Below are 25472 nucleotides of genomic sequence, written 5' to 3'. Positions count from 1 at the left end.
AATTTATGAAACGTGGCCCCTGGAGGAAGAAAGAAGGTTGTAGCCTTCTGTAGGTTTCCGCATACGCACTAGTAAACATATCGGCTAGTAAAAGAGCTAGGGAGTTGTAGCTCCCTTCTAGTAGAAGCTGGAGAATGAGAGAAGGTTGTAACCTTCTGCAGGTAGAAGCTTGCATACTGGTATGAGTTTGCACCAGTACAATGTTGTAAACAAATTTTCTTATTATTAAGAGAAGACAGAGACGATAGCAGCAAGTGGTTTTCACCCACATTGGGTTTCCACCTTAAATCTTGGTGTTCATGTGTGTTTCTTATGTGTGATGGTTCATTCTGTTATTAACTGCACATGGTTACTATTTAATGTTTAATAAAGTACTAATGCACAGATTAAAGGTCAACATATGATGAATTAACTTAATCATAAGTTCACTAGATATACGCTGGTTGCCTTCAGAATAGTTGCATCCCCACGCGAGTTCCCTTCACTGAAGTAGCGTATATAAATCTAATTATGGAAATGAAAAATTTATTGATTTACAAATACTGATTCACGCCCCCTCTCAATATTATTTCCAACAGTTTGCTAGAGGTTCCCACATCGAAATCATCTATTTCTCCATATCTCCAAAAATTCTTGGACAATCATTTCAAGGTATTTGAGACTCCCAAAGGCCTACAACCTATTCGTCATCATGATCATGCTATTCATTTAATTCTAGGAAGTGTTCCTCCAAACATCAAGCCTTACAGATATCCCTATTCAAAAAAGAGTGAAATTGAACGTATGGTTGTAGAAATGCTAGAGGTTGGTATAATTCAACCTAGTCAAAATTCTTTCTCTACTCCAGTAGTATTGGTGCACAAGAAGGATGGATCATAGCGAATGTGTCCAAATTATAGGGAGATCAATAAGATCACTATTAAAGATAAATTTCGCATTCCTATCATTGATGAATTATTGGATGAATTGCATGGATCAATTTACTTCACCAAGTTGGAACTTCATTCAAGATATCATCAAATCAGAGTGAAGACTGGATATATTCTAAAAATAGAATTTAGAACTTATGAGGGTCATTATGAATTTTTGGTCATGCCTTTTGGCCTTACCAATGCACATTCTACATTTCAAGGTTTCATGAATTCCATTTTCAAACCCTTCCTTAGAAAATTTGTCTTAGTATTTTTTGATGATATACTAATCTACAACAAGTCTTGGAAGGATCATGTTCAACATGTTTGTTATAGACATTTTTGTGCCTTACAGCATGAAGCATGAAATGTCCATAATCTAAGGGATCCAAAGTCCCTAAACATGTTGTTCCTACCCCTAGAAGAACAAGGTCAGCAAACCACAGCACTAAATATCAGTTCTCCACCTGAAAATACTCAAAAACAAGGCAATTCTGGATCATGTCAACTGCTCCACTGAGCATCTGCGCTAAATGTCAACTGCTCCACTGTCTACCTGCGCTGAATGTCAACTGCAAAGAAGGCTGCCTGCGTTGGGCGAGTTGGGACATGTGGCACAGTCATTCCTCAAGGTGTCAATGCCCAGGAAGCTTCCAAAATGACACTTGGATCAAGGAATTCGACTGGTGATGAGTAAGAGGGTCTAGATCTCCAAGTGGAAGCAAGAACCTCCAAGTGGACTCAAGAACTGAAGAATAACTGAAGTGAGAGAGGACACTAGTCAGCTCTCACGCTGACTCATCCTTTCTCCAAAACCCTATATATAGATCTCTCTCATGAGGTCTAGGGAGGCTGGAATCTTGTGAATGTAAGGAAGTGCTGTTGGTTTGAGTATAGAACTATTGGGTGATTTGCTTTGAAGGAGGTGAAAAGGAGATTTCTTTCTGCTGGGAGGTGATGCTGGATTGGGCCTCTTATGGTTGTATCACTTCCTGAACTTTACTTCTTCCATTAATAAAGCATTTGAGGTTCTTCTATATACATGTGTCTCAATGATGTATTGTTGTACTTGTGTATTTGATTTATTCCAATCCTTAAATCAATTATGAATGTATGCTTCTTGTAGTTTCCCTCTCTTGTCATTTTGCAGGATCTTGGTGTAGCTGGGCCAGTGAAAGAGAAAGGAGCTGGGAGCAAGCAGCAAAGAGAGAAGATTGGATCAATCATTAGCGAAAGACATCGGTTAGTGGATCTCTTTCTCCCCTCTTTTACATCTCATAAAGAAGTAATTTCAAATAGCTTTGCTTTGATTGTTGCTGAGGTACTATCACCCTTAGAGTGGGATAGGGTCATTCCGTATTGGATACTTTTCCCAACAACAATGTTGATAGGGTTCTCAAACTAATGGAGGAGAAACAATTATATGCGAAAAGCTCCAAATGTTTCTTTGGAGTACAAGAGGTGGAATATATGGGTTGTATTGTATCTCATGAAGGTGTTAAGGTAGACCCTAACAAAATTGAATCCATTAAGGAATGTAAAATCCCCACATCCATAAAGCATTTACGAGGATTTCTCAGGTTGATAGGGTATTATCACAAGTTTGTTAAGAATTATGGGAGAATAGCAGCACCTCTAACAACATTATTGAAGAAATATGCATTATCAAGCAACAAAGGCCTTTGAACATCTTGAAGAGGCAATGTTCCAAGCACCTGTCTTAGCTATGCCGGAATTCACAAAAACCTTTATTGTGGAATGTGATGCCTCAGGAAATGGAATTAGTGTTGTTTTAATGCAAGAAGAAAGATCCATTTCTTTTGAAAGTCATCTAATCAAAGGAAAGTATTTACACAAAGCTATTTATGTGGAGGAAATGTTGGCAATACTACATGCACTTAAGAAATGGAAACCATACCTAATGGGAAGACACTTCAACGTAAAAACGGATCATGTTAGTCTTAAAATATTTTTTAGCACAAATATTATCTTCATAAGAGCAGCAAAAATGGGTCACAAAGATGTTGGGATATGACTTTGAAATCATCTATAAAAAAGGGAAGAAAAATGTTGTGGCAGATGCACTCTCAAGAAAAGATGAGGATGTGGAAGCATTCATTTGTGCCATTTCTATTATCCAACCAGATTAGATAAACAAAGCAAGGGATGAATGGAAGAATGAAGAAGAAGTGTGGGCACTCATTCCAAAGTTACAACAAGATTCTAGTACATATGATACATTTAGCTGGAAAAATGATTCGTTATGGTACAAATATCACTTATACCGATGTCAAATTCCCAAATCAAACCAAATATTCTTATGGAATTGCACACTTCTCCCTTAGGAGGCCACTCATGATTTTTAAAAATTTACCAATGGGTTAAGAAGGAATTTTTTTGGGATGGCCTTAAATCTTATATTCAAAATTTTGTGGTGGAATGTTTGGTTTGTGTTGACGGTGTTGGACCCACCAACATGTCAGGGGATCTCCCGGGCAAGAAGTCCAAACTAGACCTCAAACTGTTTGGTGTAGGAGTCCCAGTAGTGGGTCCTACAATATCGCCTTGACTGTGGTTGTGTACAGAGGCAAGTAAGATGTCCCTGTTGGTAGCAAGGGTGTGACATATGCAACAAGTCAAGGAAGGTGCATGAGCGGTTCTAACACATGGAGGGTGAGGTGAGTGCACCCCTCGAAAACCTGTGAAAGCATAGAGTTAAGAAGGGAACACACGAGCAAAGATGCATCACATACTGGAAGGCAAGTAAGCTATCAATCCACAGTGATGGTTAAACCAACATCACATTTCAGTAAGATTCATACATACATATACAGAAAGAGTTTATATGCACATGCGTAAGAAAACAGATACATATATCATTTAGAGTAAAAAAGATAGCTGAATATAATATGACATATGCATGAAACATGTTGGCTCTATTATATTAAGAAGTGAAAGTTCTAGTCATATTATACAACCATGATCAACCACTAGTTCTGATAGAAGAATGTTACAGTCACTGCTGCCTGCTCCTCCAAAGAGATATACTAGCTCTACACAGTGGAGAAGACAAGGCTCATTACAATACTCTCCAAGCTTTCTCTAAGATACTCCTATCGGAAGCTTGGTTGACCAAAAGCCCCCTGTTGTACCTGTTGTGCTCCCTATTGTACATGTTACTGTTGTAACTCACTCTCTTGTATGTGCAGCTCCTTTTCTTCCTTGAGTTGTTGATTCAGCACATGAAACTCCTTCTTTGTTTCTCTCTCTACCTTCGCGTGATCTACGTGTCGTGTCGTCACCTCATAGCCTCAATCTCCAAAGCTACTTTCGTCATGAGTGTATCTGCTTTGAAATTGCAACTTTGCTCTGCCTCTATGATGTCAACAACCTTCCTCTTACATTCATCGCGTGCAGGTGTGTTGCCTTCTGCTGTTGCTGATGGTGTTTCTCATTGTGATTTTGTTGCCATTCATCTTGATATCCTTGTCCATGAACAACTTGATGTCTTTGTGGATAGAAAATTTCATAGACACTTGATCAACTGCATCCCCAGTGCGCTCTTAACAGTGTCTTTGACTCCACTATCTTAGAAGCCATTGTACCTATGCTGCTGGGAGGAAGACAACACTTGTGATACTCGGAGGCATAGCAACACTTATGGCAAGAAATCTGTCAGTTGAAAACCAAAACAAAATGGAGGACTAACATGCAACATACCTGTGTGACTGTCCATAAAGATTGTGCAATTTTCACTGGGAGGCTGGGAGAATGACTGGCAAGACTGTGGACGACACAGTTTGGGCTGCCGGGAGGCTAAATGACTATTGGAAATGTGCAATGGACAGTCCAGCCTAGCCTACTGAGGACTAAAACTACCTAATGCGTAATTTCAGTCAGCAGTGACATGCAACCAGCAAACTACATTGTCCATTTTTTGGGGCTAGTGGGACACCACCTCCAAGAATTGCACAATACAATCCTGGAGGTCAGTCTTCGGTCAGACTTCCCTAAGTTTTGGAGGGAAGGCAGAGCCTTCACTTCCAAAAATGTGCAGTGTTAGTCGGGCAAGGCATAGTCCAAACTAAGGCAGCCCAGCCTGGCTAACTGGTGACTGAAAACATGAGAAGTCGGAATGCATGATGAGATGAGTGAAAACTAGAGTGAATGATTATGCATGCAAACAGGTAAGTGTAGGATTCAAAAAATGGAACTCATGCATGTGTGTCAAACAGGTCATCGTGACGGTGACCGTCAGTGCAAAAATAGTGTCATGCATGTGACAGTAGTGAAATCTGAACGAAAATTGAAATGGCATTTGTACAAGCTGACATGCATGCAAACGACAGGAAGCGTTCACAGAAATCAAGCAGACAACATTCACACAAGCCGAAACACAAAAAGCGATAGAAACGCAATGCAATACATGTGAAGCGGGCTTACCCTAAAACAGTTGAGTTGAATGTGTCGATGACTCTTAGATGTGATGTGGGATGTCATAGCTACAAGATCGATGTGAGTAACGAGCTCTACAGCATCTGGTTCATAAGTTTTGATAAAATCGAGGTTATGATACGCATGCCACAGTTCTAGGAAAAGCAACACTTGGCGGGAAGTTTCTAAAATGATCCTTGCATGTAACCTCCAGCTGCTAAAAATAGATCCCTAAACATAGGGATGCCTTTGCATGCTACCTTAGGAAAAGTAGTCCATGCATGAAAATTAGTTTTTCTCGATCCCGGAGGGAACCAGTCAACCTAAAGGCACATGCATTGGTCTGCAAACCTGGGATGAAAATTTGTGTTGTTCCTAGGCTGAGCAGAGCTAGCTATCCCAGGGGATTGCACAATTTTTGTGAGGAACATGTGACTGTCTCCCAGGATTGCGCAATTTCTGGGCTAAGTAGTTGTCGTGGGTCAAATTGCGTAATTTTCTCAAGGAAGCATTTCTGACTACATTGCGCAATTTCTAAGCCCAGCAAGCTGCTTGACTAATTTGTGCAATTTCTGCTAGCTGTTGGGCTGGTTGTCCCAAAGGGATTGTGCAATTTCTAAGAGCAGCAGGTGAATGCTGCCCAGAATTATGCAATTTTTGGGCTGAGCATATGTCCTGGGATGAATTTCACAATTTTCTAAAGTAAGAGTGTCATGAAGAATTGCGCAATTTTGGAGCCTAGCTGGGTATCCAGCTGGGTTTGTGTAATATCTAGAGGGAAGGCTAGTTCTCCTCCAGAATTGCACAATTCCCAGAGGGAGTTGCTCAACTAGCAACTGACACCAAGTCTAGAAAGTAGCTTGTGAAGGAGGTGGAACAAACTTGCATACACAGGCTGACATGACTCTATGAAACAGTTGAAGCCTATGTGCTTGACGATGCAAGACATTTTGCTGAGGAAGGTTGGTATGGGGGCTCCAAAACAAAGCTAAGGAAAAATTTTGGAGGATTCTTTTAGCCACTACAACACTTGGTGACACACTAGTAGAACTTCACCTCTTTGAATGGACCTTGTTCATGAAACGAAAGTCTAACACCTCCGAAAGTATTGTTCAGTTCTCTGTTTGTCTTGGTTTCCACACTTTCTTAAGTATAAGATGTAGCATATTCCAAGCTCTTGGTCGGTTGACACACATTCCAAGCCAAGCCAACACAAGTGTTTTGATTGGGGATGGGGGTATATTGGTGCACAAGCATATTGGTCGTCAGAGTTTAAGTTTCATCCTGGTGTTACTTCGTTGCTAACAGGCCTGGATAGTACCTCGACGGAGTCACGCAGGAACACAAACATCACTCCGCTACCAGTGGGCCTAGTCAGTACCCCAGTGGAGTTACTTGTATCACCTCTTTGCACAGGAATCCTTTCTCTTCTTTCGCCTTATTCGTTTTTCATTTTTTTCAAACGGTTTCACATTTTCATTTTTATTTTTTTTATTAACTGTGCATAGAACTTATTTATTTCAGAGGCAGAAGAGGGATCCTGACTTATTGAGAGAAAAATAGGTTGTTCCTTTAGAGAATTATTTTGTATATACCCCTGACATGCTTGTTAAGGTTTTCCCCCTCACCTTACTCTACTTGACTGAGCTGACAAGGATTAACCCAAAAACAACCGACTAGAGTAGATGATACTAGTTCAGGCACAAGCGTTTTGTTTTCACCGAGGTTCACTTCGAACAATATGTATTTTCCATTGATGTATCATGGACTGAAAATAACAAGTTCTTCATGAGAGAGTGGACAACAAATAACCAAATGTTAATAGTTGTACAAGTCCTCTTGTACTTTACCCAGGCTTGTTTCAAGATTCACACACAATCCATGCGAAACTAACCTATGAATGAAAACAAGCAAAAAAAACAAAATGCAAAGAAAGAAGATGAAGAAAATGTGTATGCAAAGCGATTAAGCAACCAAACAAGCAAGCAAGAAAACACACAAAGAAATAAGCAAACATGCATGCAAGCAAAGAAATCAAAGCAAAAACTACTCCTACTCCTAAGCTAACAGTGCATGGATCGTCTCACGTGAAATGATACTTCCAATGTAGCCACCAACGCATTGGTTGACCCATGTAGGTGAAGGCATGGTTCACAAAAATCACGGTTGTGCAAACCAGCAAGCATGAAAGATATAACAATGAAGACATACACACTCCGAGCTTACAAGCGTCCCGAGAACAAAAATGAGTGAAAGCGCATGACATGCACTCTATGGACTTGCCATGGTGATGTGCTACACTATGTGCAGATGTTGAATGTATGCATTCTCTTGACTGTGACATGCAAGCAAATGTGAGAAAGTAGACCACTTATGTTGTGCCAGTGTGCTTGCTGTACAAGATCCTCCAATGCATGAGCGATGGTATCATGTAGTTCGAGTGGAGGAAGTGAAATTTGAGTGTTAGATTGATCTTGAATGCAAACTAGAGAGTGATGAGGAGCCTTGTGTGTTTTAACAATTTCCTAATCAAAAGAGAAACCAACCTCAGGACAGTGAGGGCCTGACATAACCATCAGCTCGGGCTGAAGTTCCTCAACAATCTGTGGGGTTTCGAATTCGTCGACAGATATATCATCATAGACCAGTGGCTTAGACAGATTAACATCAAGTGAATGAACATCATGATCAGATGAAGAAGTAGAGAGATCATGACAACCAAGATCAGAAAATCTAGGATGTTGGCCAACATCCTCATGAATTGATGAATCATGTAGAGGGGTAGATGAGAAGCAAGGATGTTCACCCTCTATGTTTTTAGAAATGACAGATGACAGATTGGATGGATTTTCGTAGAAAGATGTGTCCTCTCCAAAATTTAATGACAGACTGACATCTAATGTGTCCTATGAACGATCAGAAGTAGAAGCACTTGGAAATGAGTTTTCACAGGGGAAATCAACAATGGCAGAATCACAAGGGATGTCAGGATAAAGCAGACAAGGTGTGGCTGGAAACGAAGCCATCCTTCACCCCGAGTTCTTCTTTAGATTCCTTCACATACTCATCATGAATGATGGCATAGGTTGGCTGCATAACACTAACTCCATCAACAGCTTGATCCTCGTTCACAACAGGTGAGGAGTCCGGAATGGAAGAACACAAGACAGTACAATTTGGAGGATCAACAGAACACGGGGATGGATGTTGAGGGAATGAATCCACATGACAACCAACAAGCTTGCAATACAAATCTATTCAGATATCAAGAGCAAGTGGGGTGGGAGGATGTGACAGTTCAACAGATGTGTGTGCATAATCTCCCATATCACTCTACAGTGGTGGATTTGTTTGATGCGGTGAAGCCGAATAGTCACTTGTGATAGCTTCTGTTCCTGTGTATGATTATGCAGCTTAATCACCGAAGGGTGATGAGTGAGGTTTGGATGATTTCAAGAATTGCGGATTTTTGAATGTGTAAAGAAGATACCCAAATATTCCATCGAGAAATTCCCACTTCGGTGATGAGTGAGGTTTGGATGATTTCAAGAATTACGGATTTTTGAATGTGTAAAGAAGATACCCAAATATTCCATCGAGAAATTCCCAATCAATTTCATCTTCAGGGAATTAGTATGCAAGATTACAAAAGCATGTGTAAAAAGTTTCAATGGATTCATCAAGTACTTTTCATAATTCCACAATTTCTTTGTTGAGTGCTTTACTGTTAAAGTGATTGGAAGAATGGTCTAACTCTGTGACCAAATGAGAAAGAGAATGAATAGTTTTTTAGGCAGCGTGGCACACTAATGCATTGGGTTCCCTCGAAGCATGTAGACGAACAACGCACAGGTCATGTATTCTTCAAAGATTCCATGTCTTTCACATGAGCCTACAATGCCGACAGCGTGCCTAACTAAGGCTACGTAGCCTCCACCATTGTATGTTTTATGTGACAAGTTATTCGAGAGATTTTCAGAGACAAAGAAGTCGTTTCCATAAGACATACACTCCGGAAGAGAAAATTTGTAGTTAGTCATCATAGATATGCAGAGATTCAAAACAAATGTGAGGACTCAGCTTGTCATTTGGCCCTCCTTCTAGCACCAAAATGTTGATGGTGCTGGACCCATCAACATATCAGGTGATATCCCCAGTAAGAAGTCCTAACTAGACTTTAGACCGTTTGGTGTAGGAGTCCCAGCAGTGGATCCTACTGTATCGCCTTGACCGCGGTTGCACATAAAGGCAAGTAAGATGTCCCTGTTGGTAGAAAGGGTGTGATATATGAAGCAAGTAAGGGAAGGTGCATGATCAGTTCTAACACATGGAGGGTGAGGCGAATGCACCCCTTGGAAACCTATGAAATCACAAAGTTAAGAAGAGAACACATGAACAAAGATGTATCACACACTGGAAGGAAAGTAAGCTAGCAATTAAAAGTGTCGGTTAAACCAATATCACATTTCAGTAAGATTCATACATACATATACAGAAAGAGTCTATACACACATGCATAAGAAAATAAATACATATATCATTTAGAGTAAACAAGATAGCTGAAATACAATATGACATATGCATGAAACGTGTTGGCTCTGTTATATTAAGAAGTGAAAGTTCCAGTCATACTATACAACCATGACCAAGCACTAGTTCCGACAGCGGAGCGTTACACTCATTGTCGCCTGCTCCTCCAAAGAGATATACTAGCTCTATACAGTGGAGAAGCCAAGGCTCGTTACAATACTCTCCAAGCTTTCTTTAAGATACTCCTATAGGAAGCTTGGCTAACCAAAAGCCCCTATAATGAGTTATGAGGTACTATAAATAGCAAAGGGTGGGGTGACCCTTGACATTCCCCTTTGTGACTGCTCATCTACCCTCATGACTCTTCAACTACTCTATGACTATTACATTCATGTATCGACACTTGAACTTCCACTTAACAAGACGTTACATACAATCTGCACATGTACCCATGTGAGACAAAATGGCATGAGCAAGCCATGCAAGACATCACTAACGCTCGGACCGTTGTGGTGAGACCAACTCTTCGACATCCTCATGATGGTCAATAGTAGTGAACTAATGCCAAGCTTGGTCATCCGTGATGGTGTCCATGTGCTCAATGGTGACACCTTGTTGAAAACAAACTCCTAACTCCATTTCATCTTGGTACACTGATATGGCTCCTCTGTCCAACTCATCTAATAATATGTGCATCACCGTCTTGAGTGCAGCTGGACCAGCAACATACTAATGCATACTGTTAGTGTTGATATCCAAGCATGTGCTAGTGGTTGTGCAATTCAACTTGTCGGAATACATGTTCAACACCAACCGAACTTGCTCCTTGTCTTCGCCTCGGTGAGTGTGCCAAAAGGGGGGATCGAACGCATGTGCACAATGACATGCATGCTGCTAAATTCACTTGCATGCGATCAAAAACACTTCTCACCTTGTCTGCTCCGTGCCAGATGTTGGGGTGGATCTATAACTTGTACGGGTGCAGTTTCATCCGTCTGTGCATGTTGCGCCCCCTGCTGTACCTATTCCTGCAGTAACTCATTCTCTTGCCTATGCAGCCCCTATTCCTCCTTGAGTTTTTGATTCAGCACATGCAACTCCTTCTTTGTTTCTCTCTCTGCCTTTGCACGATCTACGTGTCACGCCATCACCTTATAGCGTCAATCTCCAAAGATAATTTTGTCATGAGTGGATCTGCTTTGAACTTGTAGCTTTGCTCTGCCTCTATGTTATCAACAACCTTCCTCTTGCATTCGTTGCATGAAGGTGTGCTACCTTCTACTACTATTGATGGTGTTTCTTGTTGTGATGTTGTTTCCATTCATCTTGATATCCTTGTCCATGAACAACTTTATGTCTTTGTGGATAGGCAAGTTCATAGACACTTGATTGACTGTATCCCTAGTTGCGCTCTTAACGGTGTCTTTGGCTCTTCTCTCTTGGAAGCCATTGTACCTATGCTACTGGGAGGCAGACGACACCTGTGATACTTGGAGGCATAGCAACACTTATGGCAAGAAATTTGTCAATGAAAACCAAAATAAACTAGAGGATTGACATGCAACATACCTGTGTGACTGTCCGTAAAGATTGTGCAATTTTTACCAGGAGGCTGGGAGACTGACTACGAAGACTGAAAAAGGCACATCTCAGGCTATCAGGAGGCTAACGGACTACTAGAATTGCGCAATGGACAGCACATCCTAGCCTGCTGAGGGCTGAAACTATGCAATGCGCAATTTCAGTGAGCAGTGACATGCAACCAGCGAACTGTATTGCACCGTTTTTAGGGCTAGTGGGACACTGCCTCTGAAAATTGTGCAATGCAAGCTTGGAGGTCAACGTCGGGCCAGATTTGCACAATTTCTTGGGTGGGTGCAGAGCTTTCACTTCTAGAAATGCGCAATGCTAGCCGGGTAAGGCACAGTCCGAGCCAAGGCAGCCCAGACCTGCCAACAGGTGACTGAAAACATGAGAAGTCCGAATGCATGATGAGATGAGTGCAAACAAGAGTGAATGATTATGTTATGAATGATTGTGCAGAACTCGTCCACCAAAAAGTCAAAAAACACTCCAAAAATGACCTTTCTGCCACTTTTTGGACACACAAAAGCAGTCTTGGGAGAATCAACTTTTTAGGGATCAAATGAGCTTCAAATAAAGAAATTCCAGGTGTTTTTTGAATATCTTTCTAATGAGCTATCACGAGCTCAATTTGATGCTGAGAGGGCCTCCAAAAAGAACCTGAATGTGGCACTGCGTATTGGACCAGTCACATTGTGCATAGGACAAATTTTGCACAAGATGGCCATTTTACTGTGTTCATGGATTTTTTCTCATGGGGGATGTTTTGCTACTATAAATGACGAATTGGCTTGTAAATATGATGGATAATTAGTAGAAGAGGGTATATTCATTAGATTTAAAGTCATTTTGAGCACAAATGAATCAGTTTCCTCACTTTTAAAGGCAAGTTGTTAGGATGCCTAGATTCCAGTTTCTTGTTCAGTGTTGGTTAGATTAGCTCCTCATCTTAGGGATTCAACCCCTGAGGATGGGAGGAGGTTGAATCAATGCCTATATCTTCTTCTTCTTTCTCATTTTAAAGGGTTGGACTTAGCTGGATGCTTATGCCTTGATTATACATCATTTGTAGCAGTTTAGCAGGGGATTAATAAAAATTGCAGCTATTTCTTTGGGATCCATGTGGTATGAAGTTTAGTTCAGTTTCTTCTCTTGTGATCATATGTTAATATGTTTTTTTTACTTCATTAATCATTTCATTGCTTCTAAGTGAATGTTTTCAAGTTGATAGGCAGAATTCATAACATCATTCCTCTGCTTTGGGGAAATATTCACCATTATATGTTTTCTATAGTCTAGGAAAGATCCATGGTAATCACATGCTCTTCCTAGCTTCTCACCAGTCTTGAAACACCTCACCCATCAAACACTAGAGTTCTCAACCTTATGCCTACCTTGCCCCATTGAACACCCTGCAATTTTGACCTAATTTCCTAGCCCTAACTGTCTAGCTCCATCTGATCCAGCAAAACCCCTTCAAAATAAAATCAAACCTTGTGCTACTATACCTAGCCTAATATCCTTTTCTTGGTCTACTCATCTTGGCTGAGATCCTTACAGAGAGAGTCATCTCCCGGCCTAGTAGGGCTAGCTACTTGGCTAAGCATGGTTTGTGGTTACCCTGGCATTGCCCTCCTTTAGCCTAAGGTTCAATCCAGGTGATAACATAGTGGCGACCATACTGGGGATGAGTGAAAGCATCAAAGTTCAGATCTGATTGTTGATGGTGAACAACAGTCAGATGCATGCGAAGGCTGAAATCATTCACCTAGTGACTCCAGTGTCGAAAAATCCCAAGGTTTAGAATTTTTATGGCAACTCCACTCTTCAAGACCCAGTAGCCTGAAGAATTTATTGGTGAATTCATTGTTATCAAAATGGATTCGCTTGCTTGAAGGTATGCTACCATGAGCTGAGATCACATTCCAAGTTTCCCAAATAAAATTCCTAAGGTAGATTGGCAAAGGAATTTTCCTATGTTTAAAGATGATGATAAGAATGACATTGCTTTACATCTGGTTAGATTTCACATGCATACTCGCAAGTTGAAGGTTGATTTTCCTGAAGACTACTTGATGAAGATATTCATGGCCAATCTGGAAGGTGAAGCCCAATCTTGGTATGAAAGTTTGTCACCTGCTTGTATTTATTGTTTAAAGGATTTTCATACCATGTTCTTTGAAAGGTATAACGAATCTTGTCCATCCTTAATATTAGTTCAGAACTGTTGTAAACATTTTTATAGTTTTATTGAAAATCTTGAGAAAGTTTATGAAGATGATGACTTCATGGACGATGAGATCATGGAATCCCTATATGAAAATCCATTTCAGCAGCATAAAGACAGCTTAGAGGATACTTATCAAGATGCTCAGGAAAATTTGCAACAGGTTCAAGATCTTAGTACAATTGAAAATGATGGAAGACAAGGTCATATTTCAGATCTGCTCATAGCAGAAGATAGTATGCAGGAAAATCAAGTTCCAGTTTCAGATTGTGATAAAGTCAAGTTGGCTATTTCAGGTCTAGGTTCAGATCATGATGATGAAGAGTACCTTGTTCTGAATCCCATGAAGGAGAGCTTTGTTGTTGAGATTATCTGGAATTAAGAAAACAAAGTTAGTGACCCAAGTGTTCTCATTTCATTAGAACAAAGCCTTCACAAGGAGGTAATCTAGTCATTTTATGAAAAAAAAATGAGATCTTTGTTCAAGCAAGTGAAAAATCTTCTTTGGATAACTTAGTGGTAAATGATAGAAGTGTTAGTTTTGAGTTTCAAGAACTATCTGAAGTTTTCCCTCGTATGACTGATGAGTGCGATAAGAAACATGACAATCTGGTTGCCATGTCATATGAAGATGATCAACAATGTATTCAAATTTCAGAAGACCAAGGAATTGAGTATTGTCATTCAAATTTTTCTTGTCATATTTCATGTTTTGAATTGTTATTTCAAGAAGAAAATTATTGTTTTAGCAAAAGAAAACAAAAGGCACTGTCTCCTCTATCTGAAGATGAGATAGATCAACTCTTGAAAGGTCATGTTACAACCCAAGCTAATTCAGGTTTGCAGTGTTCACATCATCAAGGTGTTAGTGAAGCTTCTTCCACTTTTGAAAATGAGGACAGTCTTGAAAGTAGATTTATAGATTAATGAACAGATATTGTTTTTTTCATGAAGATGATAGGGTTGTCATGTTTGATAATCTTGAAGAATGTTTTCTGTTTAAGAATCACTTAGACTATTAAATTAAGGAGTATGAGCCTGAGAGAGACAATATGCCAGAAATCAAGTCAGAATTTCTCATGCTCGAGGAATTTACAGCCAACACTCAGATAGCAGAAGCTTATACTTCTCTATGCCTTCCTATCAATCAGCAACCAACTGTTATTTCATATCAGAATGAAGGGAGTACTTGTATTTTTGTTGTTGGATCTCAAGACAAGCTAGTGCTTCAAGATTTTCAAGATCTCTTCGGCATTATTTTTCAAGAATTAGAGAAGATGAATGTTGCCTGGTTTGTTAGCATAAGCCTTGGTTTCAGTTTTTATTGTGAGTTGCCTACATGTACATCGTTCTGCCTACTTGAAGAAAGTGAGAGTAGAATTTCAATGAGTATCCATCTGCTGGATTGGTTACATTGGAAGGTTCACTTCACATGATTGTACATATTTCTTCAGTAGGCAGGTGGTTGTCATCAGTATTTGAAGCCCTCAAATCTTGATGGTCTACTGCCATTAATAAGTTTTGTAAGTACTTGTTTCAACTAAGTAAGTCTTGAGTCATTTTTTCAATCAATTTCAAGTCAGTTTGTGTCTTTTTGTCAACAATATTCAATCATGTATTTTAGATTGAGTTTTTTTTTTACTCCATGCCCAATGGATAAGGCTACTTGGTCTACGGTGTTCTTGGCACCTCCAAGGAGCTACCATCCCCAATGGAGCCAATGTTAGATTCGGTATTTGCATACTGCCACCAGTGATCAAATGCGCTCTTATAAAGTGGTCTTAGGGTGTCAAAGTCATTTTTTTTCATTTCAGTGAGTCTTCAAGTAAAAATTTGGTCATTGGGTATTAGGTCTAGGATTTGTTTTCACTCCTTCCAAAGTCTTCAAAGTATTGGTTCATGTCACCATTCGGCTGAGTGTACCATCATTCAAAGAGTTTTCAACATTATTTCAGGTTCCAACAGGTCATTTTACACCTTGTTTGTGCTTCAGTTGTGCTTAGGTAAGGCTCATTTCCCTCTCCTAGGTTTTGAAGGCAATTTTTCTTGGTTTCATGAATCTGACGGTCAAATCATAAATGAAACTTTTATCCTAATGTTCATACACCTTCCCTATCCTTAATATAGCTTCTTCAACACTTCCCATCACTGATATCCCTCAAATTCATCATTTTCCCAAAAACCTTAGCCTATTACTACAATTTGACACTTTTCTAGGTTAGGCCTGTCTTTTTCCCTTTTGAACCCCTTCCCCTCACTCAATCCTTGAAATTCCACTTTCCCCTACTTCCTAACATCCCTCCCTACTTCTCAAAATTTTCTCAAGAATTTATAAGCCCCTCATCCCTTCATTTCCCTTCATTTCTACAAATTGCCTGTTCCACATATTGGGATAGGTTTTATTAAAATGATGTTTCTAAGCAAGAAAAGATGAATTTGAAAAAAGTGAGAGATTTTTTTGTCCATCATAGACCCAATAAGAAAAACCTCCTCCATGTTTTACATAGGTGTCATGGTTTTGGAGAAATGTCAAAACTACAAGTGTCACAGGAGAGTTGCTGCACTTTTGGAGTGACCTTCAGAAAATCAAGTTGTATCCTAGCTGGAATACCCAAATGACTTGCTTGATGAGTCAAATGATAATTAGACATAGAGATATTTCCAATGTGCTATCATGAGCTCAATTTGGAGTTGAGTAAGACCTCCAAAAGTTGACTGCAATAGCACTCTGCATTTTGGCAGCCTCATTCTGCACATTTTTACCAGTCTTGGGAGATTGAGCGTTTGACGGGGAAAATGAGCTCCAAATTAAAAAATTCAAAATTTTATGGAAATTAGATAGGACAATCTTTCCAACGAGCTATCCCACGTCTAATTTGGACACCGACCAGGCAGTTAAAAGTCGTCTTGAAGTGGAGCTGCTCGTTGAGGGGGTGGCATTGCACGTTTGAGCTAACGTAGGGAGGTTTCAGCAATGCAAAATTACACTACGTTGCACGTTCAGGGGGTGGCGCTACACGTTTGAGATGAGCACTACACGTAGGGAGGTTTCATCAGTGTAAAATTACACTGCACTATGCATTCAGGAGGGCGTTGCGCATCTGTAGCAGGCGTTGCGCGTTGAGCAGCAAAGACCAGAAAGCCTCCCAACTTCATAAAAACTTCCAAAATAACCCTCTCATCTTCTAACTTTGTAACCGGAGAACCCACAATAAAAACCATTTTGCTGTCAACGTTTCAAACCCCAACAGGGATCCATCATCAGGACTCTTATTGAATGTTGATAGAAGAAGAGCTCAATTACAAGATATAAATAGTTATGAGGTAAGCTGTTTTGATTAAGGTAAAAAAGAAAAAAGAAGGTTGGCTACTTTGTTTAAAGGTCGGCTGCGAAATAAATAATATTCAATTTTCCATTTTTATTTTAATTCTAATCATACAATATTTACTTCTCATGATAAATTAATACTAATCAAAAATAATAAAGTTGAGATTTCATAGTAATATATTTTCTCTTCATAATTAATAATTTTCATAAATATAATATATATATATATATATATATATATATATATATATATATATATATATATATAATAATTTAAATAATTTATAATAACAGTTTCTTATAAATAAATTTATTAATAAAATAAAATGATTGATAATAGTAATTTATGATCATTTATAGGAATAATAACAATACTAATAATAAATAATAAGTATTATAATTGTTATAAATTATTATTATTTAAAGTTATTTATAAAAATAATAAATATTAAATATTAATAATAATTAATAAATTTTATGTTATGTTATAATAAATATTAATATTATTATAATAGAGATCGGTTTCTATTTAATTTGAATATTAATGAGATAATTTATTAATATTGATGAGATTATTTATTAATTTGAATATAAATAAGATTATTTAGAGGTTAATTGGATTTATTCTTAATAATTTTTTTATGAATTAATGGTAATATTAATAGTTTATAATAATCAATATTAATAATTGGTAATAATTTTAATAATACTAAGTAATAATTTTAAAATGATAACAATAATACTCAGTAATAAGTATTATAATATAGTTTTAAACTAATTTTGTTAATAGTTATTAAATAATAATAAAAGATAATTTTAATATGGATACTGACAGTTAATAGTCGTACTTAATAATTAATAATAATACTACATATTATAACTTTTACTTACTACATAATTATTATTAGTAATTTATAGATTAAAAATTATTATATTTATATGTTAATTATTAATGTCTAGAGACTGATTTTAGGAGATAAAAAACCTTATAGAGGGCAAACCTAGGAGGCACTAGATGTCTTGATTCCTCTGATTTCTCTGATTAAGGGAAACCAGCTACTACTGATCTCGATGCCATTGTCCCTGTTGAGATTATGTGGATGTTTCAAAATCTCAAGAGCCTCTCTAATTTTCTGCTTCTGATGATGTTCTTCTCTTGCGATAATTGAGGCGTTTTCCACACAGAGATGGTGCTTAGTTTTAGAGGAATGCTCTGCCAGGGCCGAAGTACGAGACCTATCATTCCTAATATCCGCTGCATGTTCCTTCAGTCTTGTTTGCAAGGAACGACCTGTTTCACCAATGTAACTTATCCCACATGAACAATCTATTTTATAAACTCCTTTAAGTTGGTGTTTATCAATATTATCTTTGACAGACCTCATACTTTGTCTAATCGTTCCGGGGGCTGAGAACTGGGTGATTATGTCTTTCTTTCTCAGGATTCTTGCAATCTTGTCTGTTACCCCTTGAATATAAGGCAGAAACACCTTCCCGCACTGAGGTTGGTCTTGAGCTTTAGGCTCCTGAGATAACACCCTTCTTTCAGCCCTTTCTATAGCCATTCTGATTTCTTTTTCTTTGTAGCCTATACTATTAAAAACTGATACTAAGTGCTTCTTTTCTTCGACTAAATGATCAGAATCAGAGATTCTAAGAGCTCTGATGGCCAGAGTGTTCAGAATGCCAAACTTCTGGGAAGGGTGATGGTGGGAGTCCGCATGGAGGTAGCTCTCTATGTGGGTTGACTTCCTAAAAACCTTATGCCCTAAGGAGCCATCCTCCCTCCTAATGATAAGATCGTCTAAAAATGGGATCATCATGTTTTCTTCCTTCTCCATGTGTTATAGACATTTTTGTGCCTTACAGATCTAAGAATGAAATGTCCATAAACCAAGGGATCCTAAGTCCCTAAAAGTGTTGTTCCGACCCCTAAAGGAACAAGGTCAACAAATTACAGCTTCTCCCAGAAGTTCTCCACCAGAAACTGCTCAGAATCAGTCAAATCAGGATGATTTCAGCTGCTCCACTGGCTAGCTGCGTTGCATAGCACCCAAGTACACTAGCTAGGTGCGTTGCAACGCACCTAAATGCACTACCAGGGTGCGTTGAGTAGGAAATGACAAATGGCAGTGCCATTCCGCAAGGAGGAAAGACAATGGAAGCTTCCAGAATCTTCTCCAATGACACTTGCCTCACTGAGTTCGACCAAGGATGAGTAAGAGGCTCTCAGTCTCCAAGTGGAAGCAAGAACTGACAGAGAGAAGCCACTAGTCAAATCATAAGCTGACTCATCCTCTTTGCATACATCTATATATGGATCCCTCATCCCAGAGATCCGGAGGCTGGAATTTTGTACATTGCAGAGAATTGTTGTTGGTTTTGAGATAGATATCAGAGTATTGGGTGATTTATGCTTTGTTGGAGGTGAAGAGGGGCTTCTTTGCTAGGAGGTTGATGTTGGATCAGGAATCATCGGTTGTAACTCCTCCTGGATCTTCTTGTTATATCAATAAAACTATTTGAGTTTCTCCTACATGCTTGTGTATCATTGATGTTTGTTACATTTGTATGTTTAGCTTAAATCTGATCCTAAGCTATTTATGAATATAAATCCATGTATTTGTGTAGTTTTCTTCTTCTGTGATCTTACAGGAACTTGGTGAAGCTGGGAAAGTAAGGGAGCAGGTAGCTGGAAGCTGTCAAAGAGGAGAGAGATTGGATCAAAGGACTAGCGCAAGACACAGGTTGGTTCATCCTATTTCTCTTCGTTTATAGTTCATAAAGAAGAATACGAAAGTAGTTTTCTCTGTTTGTTTCTAAGGTCACTGTCACACCTTAGTGGGATAGGGTCGTTCTGAATAGACACTTTTCCCGTTAACACCATGGTGAATTTTATTTCAGGGGAGATAGAGTTAAGTTGCATAAAAAACTTATCAAGATCTGTTTTTCCATGAGTCCATTTTATGTTTGTGTCATCTACGAATCGCTTCCACCAAGCTGGTTTCAAAGGGTATGATTCGAGGGCCTTCTTTTTGAAATATTCCATGTAAAGGTTGGCCACAATTGGCGAGAGGGGTGATCCCATTGCCACTCTAGATGTTTGCTCATAGTATTCACCTTGGAAGGTGAAAACAGTTGATCGTAAACAAATCTCAGCTAGTCTTGCGGTTTTGGGATCAGTAACATCTTTTATAACCTGAATGGCTTCATCAAGAGGAATCTTGGTGAATAGGGATACTACGTCAAAGCTCACCAGGATTTCATCCTGCTTCATCCTCTCATTTCTAATAAGGTTCACGAATTCATGGGAGTCTTTAATGAAAGAATCAGTGTTCCCGACAAGAGGCCTAAGGATCTTGGAAACAAAGTTAGAAGATATTAACCACAGAAGTCTTAAATCCAAAACCCTCTCATCTCTCAAACAAGTAAGTTCCTTCACTATACCTCATCATTTAAGTTGCAATTGAAGTGTTTGAAGGAATTTACCATGACAAATGTGAAACCGTAGTTTCTCCCTCAATTACATTCTAGAAACCCTAATCCCCTCTATTTTTCCCACCACCTATTACTAAAACCCTAAACCCCTTCCATATATCACTCGATAACATTCTATACCCCTTCATACTTCATCCCACAAGTTAAGTTTCAAAAAAGGACCTAAGCCCCTCTCCCCCATTTTCATGATTCATACCATCCCCTTCATTTTGTAGCCCACCAAAATACCTCACAAGGTCATTTCCCATACCCCCACTCCTAAATCATTCTTACTCATTCCCTTCATCCGTTTTCTAGGAGTGCACAGCCTCAAACTTTGCAAAAATGGACAGAGAAGATAGAGACTATGGGGAGGAGGAAAACACTAGCAATGACAGTTCGACAGATAAACCTCGACATCAAATAAAACCACACAAGGGAGGAAGAATTATCTGGGAAGAGCCATCAAACCTCAGAGAATTACAGGCCTCTCAGTTGGTTGTCACTTGTTTCAAACATCTAGGGTGCTATGAGTTCTGTGAGAAGGTAGAGAGAGTTCAACACCAACCTGAGCTCACCAGGATTTTTGTAGCCAATCTTCGGCACAACAAGGTAACTCTTGATGGGGTGACATTTACAGTTTCACCTTCCATTATTGTGGATGAAACTAGGATTTTGAATGTAGGGGAGAAGTGGTACAAGGAACAGGACCTGGATGAACACTATTATGAGCCTTATATCAAACCTAGGTACAGAAATGAGGTGAAAAGACTTTTTCCTTTCAGATTTCTTGAAGACACGCATGTCTCCATGATGAAAATCATCATGAAATATTTCACTTGTGAGGGCAGATTTTCCAAACTGTACGCCTATCACATCAGGCTTCTCATGCATTTTACTAGGGTGAGGATGTTAAACGTCCCTTATTTCTTGTTCAATAACATTGAGAAGATGGCCTACTTTGTACAGAAAAAGCCATACCCCCAATAGATGAGTAGTCTCTACCACTATTCCTTGATCAAGATGATTGTGCTACATCATCTTAAACTCCTCAACATCTCCTGGGAGAAATTCATTGCCCATGACATCTTCCGGGGTACCCAAATTCCTCTACCAATGTTTCAAGAATCAGGAGGACCTTCTAATAGTACTTAGGTAAAGAAAGATGAGAAGGCCAAAGAGACTAAATCCATTGAGGTGCCTGAGACATACAAGACATACCAGAGGGACACAAGAAAATTGTTTGCAGCTGATAGGCAAGTGTTTGCTCCACTTGGTGTGGAAGGTACCTTGCCTTCTTCATCAACTCATAGGCAAGTGTTTGCTCCACTTGGTGTGGAAGTGACCTTGCCTTCTTCATCAACACAGCAGGTACAGGTGCAACAACTACATAAAGGGAAAGAAAAGATGCCGGAGGAAAGTCTTGATGATGAGGAGGAGAGAGATTTTGATTTGATGGAGCATGATGAGCCACAACAACATCATATTCATCATGGAATAGAGACAATTGCTTTGGAGGCTCAGGATGAAGCAACAAAATAAAACATCAGCAATACAAGAGGAAGAAGAATCGATCACTTTGACTTCAATTGAGAAGGAAATTGAGAGTGATAGAGAAATTTGGCTTAAAAGAGTTAATTTGCATTTAGAAAAATTGTTGCAAAGGGCCAATAGGGACAACTAGATTGATGAGCCCCAGAAATGGGTAATTATATGGGCTCATTTAGCCTCTGAATTTGACTTAATCCACCATTCTCATTAGTTTATTTCATGTTTTTTATTATATTTATGCTAATAGAGTGAATTGGGTTAGTCATTATGCCAAAAAGTCTAATGTGTGCTTTATGCAGATTTTTGGTCAAATTTGAGACAAAATTAAAGGTTTAATGAGCACTTGGCAGCCAAATTCATGGAAGAACAAGGGAGAGGATTTGTAGAAACGTGTCCCCTTCATTTATGACCCCTTACCTCGAATTCTCCATAAAAAACTCGGAGCACGAAGCCAAAGGGCAGCCAAGCAAGCCAAGTAGGATTGTTGTTATCTTCAGTTCTAGGAAGCCAAGTTCCTTGATTTTAGGAGGACTGTTGGAGGTCCCCATTTGCATAAATAAGAAGGCTTAGGACCTCAGTTTAGTTGGTTAGATTTTATTCAGTAGGTTAGTCATTTTGTTAGTCTATTTTCGCACATTAGTGCAATTCTGTATCAGCACATTTTCAAGCTTCTTCTTGTAAACAGTTTTTGGATGTAGCTATTATTTTTTTATCAATGAAGATGAATCTTGCTTTGCACCAGCTCTGATATTTCTTAGGAGGCTGTAGCTCTTGGGGTTGGGCCCAACCCAAGTGCCAGTACCTCCTTTGTGTACTTTTATGTGTTTTCCTTGCATTCATAGACTAATTTATGTTATTTAGGTTAAAATATTGCTTCATTTATTAGGTTGCTTTTGATGATTGTTATAGACAATTTTGTGCCTTGCATGAATTGTCAATAATCCAAGGGATCCAAAGTCCCTAAACATGATGTTCCTACCCCTAGAGGAACAAGGTCAGCAAGCCAACAGCTCTCAGATCAGTTCTCCACCTGAAAACACTCAAAAACAAGCAATCCTGAAATCAAAGCAGGTGCTCCACTAGGTTTCTGCGCTGAAACTCAGCTGCTCCATGGTGTACCTGCGTTGCAAAGCAAGTGGAACAAAGGCCACCTGCACTGAGCGAGATGGGACAAGTGGCACAATGAGTCATTGCTCTGGAATCTTCCAAAAATGACACTTGGATCAGGGATTTCGCCTTGTGATGAGTCAGAGGCTCTGTTTCTCCAAGTGGAAGCAAGGTTCTCCAAGTGGACTCAAGAACTAAAGATCAACTGAAGAGAGAGAGGACACAAGGCAGCTACACATCAGTTGCAAGCTGACTCATCCTTTCTCAATTCATCTATATATTGAGCTCTCTCCTATGAGCTCAGGAGGCTGGAATTTTGTGCAAAGTAATGATATGTTGTTGGTTTCACTATAGAGCTATTGGGTGATTGCTTGAAGGAGGTGAAGAGGAGAAATTCTTTCTGCTGGGAGGTGTTGCTGGATTGGGGCCTTCAATGGTTGTAACACTCTCAGAACTTTACTTCTTCTATTAATAAAAGCTATTGAGGTTCTTCTATATGCACTTGTTTCAATGATATGTTGTGATAATTGTATATTTGATTTATGCTAATCCTTGAATCAGTTATGATTGCATGCTTCTTGTAGTTTCCTTCTTTGTTATTTTGTAGGATCTCATTGTAGCTGGGCCAGCAAAAGAGCAAGGGGCTGGGAGCAAGCAAGCAAAGAGAAGAGTTTGGATTCGACATTAAGCGCAAGGCAACGGTTAGTGCATTTCTTCATTCTCTCTTGCTTTCATAAAGAAGTAAACCTTAAGTAGTTTTCTTTACAGTTGTTGCTGAGGTACTATCACCCTTAGAGTGGGATAGGGTCATCCGAATCGGATACTTTTCCCTACAACAAACTGGCGACTCCACTGGGGATCGTATCTATTTGATTGTTTGTAGTATTTTGCTATTCATTTCCTGAACAAAAGAGTACCAAATCGAAAAGCTTTTGACTATATCAAAAGCGAAGTAGAGAGCAGCTACTCTAGCTCATTTCTGAGCATGTTCATGATTTGAAGAGCTGATCTACAAGGATCCTTGTAAGCTCTTAGTGATAGCTTTTCACCTTCCTTGTCATCCCTTAGTGTGTGCTTGACTGATAGCTTCTGATTTGAGAAAAAACTGTGAATTTTTGAGAAAATTGTGACCCGGAAACTGTGAAAACGAAACTTTCGTTTTCCAAAGCAGGTAGTACACAGGCTACCTGCTTTGCAACGCAGGTCCCGAAGGGGCTACCTGCGCTGAGAGCCAGATTGGCTGTGCAGCACCTGCGTTGGCCCAATTTTTCCTTGTGCAGTTGGGGTTTCCTCCCTTTTTCCTGTCTGTTTTCACTATAGTTTTTGCAGCCAGTTACCAGTCTTGCACCTATCTGAAACCAACCTTACTTGCCATCATTCCGCCTCTGTTATATAACGAAATTGTACTTGTTCTTTTGTATTTCTTACGTCATTTACAATTTCCCGTAACGAAAGTGAACTAGTCTTGCTTTTGGCCTCTTAGATCTGGACCTGTGTTAGGCATTTTGCTGGTCTAAAGAGTTAGCTTGTTTGCTATCCATAGCTGATTAGTCTTTTCACTTTTGTCATTATGGTTTGATTTCATGTATTTCTAGTGATTAAACAAGTAAATCTTAAGGTGTCTTTTGATTTTGGACTAGCTTGTTTACTTTCGCTTTAAATCGAAATCAAAGTTATATAACAACTTTCTTTCTGTAACACATCAACATTAAGAAAGGGAAAAGAAAATACATACATTGTGCATTTTGCATTTGACTGTTTGCATGACGATTTAGGAAATTTTGCATTAGTGTGTGCTCTATGATCTGTGAGAAAAGATTTGCCTTTCTTCTCCCTCAGTATTTAAGATTTTCAAAGTTGAAAGATTGAAAAGTTTGCTTCTCATCTTAGACTGCATTCAGGAATTTGTTACATACATCTCGTGGTGATCCTTAAAGGAAAACTGCTAAGCAAGATCAACATTAAAATAAATTCAATTTACATAACAACACTTTGTAACATAATGCAAACATATAGAGGTCTAGGTAGAGACGTGTTCCGGCGTCGTTAAACTTAGTGACTGTCGATCTCTACGAAGGTGGGTGATTCCTCCTGAGAGTCGGTGGCACTAATATGGACTTGTGCTCCCACGTACCGTCGCGTATATATTGGGAGACCCCTATAGGAACAAAGCCTTTATCCATAGGAAGCCGTGTCGGCCGCCCTACTGATCGCAATGCAGTGAACACAGCATTCACGAAGATTGACCACACGTACCGTAAAACGTATTCCGTGGTTTTGCGAAAGGTTTGGCACACCCTCTGCCTAGAACTCCAGAGCAGTT

Source organism: Pinus tabuliformis, chromosome 8, assembly GCF_031772625.1.
Source record: "Pinus tabuliformis cultivar Carrire ecotype Pingquan chromosome 8, CPIR1, whole genome shotgun sequence".
Lineage (NCBI taxonomy): Eukaryota > Viridiplantae > Streptophyta > Pinopsida > Pinales > Pinaceae > Pinus > Pinus tabuliformis.
This window is presented reverse-complemented; position numbering follows the sequence as displayed.